The sequence below is a fragment of the Rhincodon typus genome, chromosome 37 (assembly GCF_021869965.1).
Source record: "Rhincodon typus isolate 14 chromosome 37, sRhiTyp1.1, whole genome shotgun sequence".
Classification (NCBI taxonomy): Eukaryota; Metazoa; Chordata; class Chondrichthyes; order Orectolobiformes; family Rhincodontidae; genus Rhincodon; species Rhincodon typus.
Genome location: NC_063368.1, coordinates 19588195 through 19591276, shown reverse-complemented (window position 1 = coordinate 19591276; position 3082 = coordinate 19588195).

Here is a 3082-nt window from a genome sequence, read left to right as displayed (position 1 = left end):
AAACAATGTTCTCACCATTTTTATATTAATTTCATTAAATAATGTTCACACCATTTTATATTAATTTTATTTAAAACCCTGATGTTCATGTACAAAAAATCTTTAGTATTATTTTAACATAATTAAATATTTTAAAAAACAATGTTCTCACCATTTTTATATTAATTTCATTAAATAATGTTCACACCATTTTATATTAATTTTATTTAAAACCCTGATGTTCATGTACAAGATAAACTTTAATATTATTTTTACATAATTAAATTAATTAAATATTTTTTAAATGATAATGTTCTCACCATTTTATATTAATTTCATTAAATAATGTTCTCACCATTTTATATTAATCTTATTAAATGCTGTAAATATATTTTTAAAATATTAATGTTGCTCTTGTAAATGCGGTAACATTCTTAATTTTCGAATCTTGCAAGTATATTAAAAACACAACCATACCTATTAAATAATCACTTAAACATATTTAAAAACTACCAAGTGAATGAAATCATCTCACAAATAACATAGGAAATATTAATGCTCATATTATTCTTGCAAATATAGTGAAAATATTAATTTAGAAAACAAGTAATCCTGCAAGTACATTAAATATACAACTATGCCCATTCGATGATCATTTAAACGTATTTCAAAGTTATTATGCAATCTGAATAATCTTGTAAATAAAATTGAAAGTACATAATGCTCATGTTTAATCTTGTAACTGTATTAAAATGGATACTAAATCCTGACATAATTATTGAAACATAACTATTAAATAATCCAAATATATTTTTAAAATAACAATTAAAAATCATATATATCAAAGACTTTCATAGTACATTTTAAATAATTATAGATTATAAATACCTAGTGGGTAGCATGGTAGGTCGTGGCAGCAGGAGCCTGGGTTGTATTCCACCCTCGGCCAACTGTCTTTGGAGTTTGCACATTCTCCGTGTATCAATGTGGTTTTCCACCAGGTGCTCCAGTTTCCTCCAACAGTCCAAAGATGTGCAGGTTTGGGTGGATTGGCCATGCTAAATTGCCCCATAGTGTCCAGGGATGTGTAGATTAGGTGCGTTAGCCATGGGAAATGTAGGGTTACAAGGAAAGTATAGAGGAATGGGTCTGGATGGGATGCTCTTTGGAGGGTAAGGCTGAATGGCCCATTTTCACTCGATTCTATTGAGATTTCATATATTTAAAGTAATATTATGCATTCTAAGTAATTTTGTAACCATGGTATAATGCTAAAAGGATATTTGTTTTAACTTTAACTGTAAGATATATTGAGAACTGTAAGAGGTTATTAAAATGTTACACAGAGTAAGTGACAGACAGAGGGGGAAATTGTCACAGTCTGTCATTGTATAAGCCCCAAAATGATTTTTCTCTTAATCTTTTTCACAAATCTGTGGGCACAAATCCCGAATATCATATTGAGTGAGCCCTGACATTCATACTCTGTCAGATTGAACAGCAGGTATTTTGTAGGTTCAAATTCTAATCTGCTCAAAATTGACCAGAATGGTATGAGTGGCTCAGTTATTGAATCCTGGGTTAGACGAGAAGACAATTAGTCAGCATCATTTCTGGACGTACATGTGTATTGTGAATGTGTGCGTTGGTGATGGCAGATTTTGGTTTTCAATCTGATGCCCACTAAAGTTAAACACACTGCCAATTCTCAGTGTGGCTCCATTTGAGTTCTCAACTGGGCCTAAATGATGGAACATTAAACTAAAGCCCTTTGAGGCCTTACAGCTGAGAGATGGCATGCCCATCATTTCAGAACTCCCTCAATCACAAAACAGTTGATGAGGCTTTTCCTTGACATAAGCTTTTCCTTGAAAATTGATTCTTCACTGAAAACCACACTACGAAGCATTCATGTCCTAACCCTGTGTCCAATGATCTTTCTTCATATTTTTTAATCAATATGTTTGAAGATGTCATTACACATCTCTGGAGCAGGTGGGATTTGAACCAAGCCCCCCTCGCTCAGAGGAAGGGACAACATCACTGTAACAGAAGTTCTCAAAGGAAATGTATAAATTTAAATTAAAATTTGGTTGTGTGGAAGATGGGGGTATGCGAGGGACAGGTGATGATTTTACTCCAGCTCCTGCAGTGTCCACTAATTGCAGAAGGCGTTGAGCTTACCTGCACACTGTGTGCTCCCTATCCAGGGATACCCAGGCACAGAAATGACTTTGGAAGAGAGGCAGGCAGTCGGGTCCCTGCGCAAACACGACCCCAACATTCCCATAGCCGGTCATTTTAACGCAGCGTCCCGCTCACATGTTCCACTTGTCTCTCCTCAACATGCTGCAATGCTCCAGCAAATCACAGCGATAACTGGAGGAGCAACATCTCATCTTCAGACTAGGAGATAGCAAGAACTGCAGATACTGGAGTCAGAGACAACACAGTGCGGGGCTGGGGGAACACAGCAGGTCAGCCAGCTTCAGAGGAGCAGGAAAGTTGACCTTCTGGGTTGGGACTTCTGAAGAAGGGTCCCGACCCGAAACATCAACTTTCCTGCTCTCCTGATGCTGCCTGACCTGCTGTGTTCCTCCAGCTCCACACTGTGTTGTCTCATCTTCAGACTAGGCACTTTACAAACATCTGGGCTCAATATTGATTTCAACACGTTCAAATTGTGAACCCATTCCTTCCCCTTCTTTTAGCTTTGCTTGTTACATTCTCTGTCGCCTTGTTCTCTCTCCCTGCTACCCACCCACACCCCCCCCCCCCCCCCCCCCCATAGGACTGTCTGTTCTTTCCAGTCTGGCAGTTAGAATCTTGGAATCCCTACAGTATGGAAACAGACCCTTCGGCCCAACAAACCCACACCAACCCACCCCCCTATAACCCTCCTAAACTCCACATTCCTGAACACTATGGGCAATTTCCCATGGCCAATCCACCCAGCCTGCACATCTTTGGACTGTGGAAGGAAACCGGAGCACCCGGAGGAAACCCACGCAGACACGGCAAGAATGTGCAAACTCCGCACAGATAGAAAGATCTGAAGTAGACATATTGATAGTTCAGATTAAACTTCTTTAACTCCTTCAGA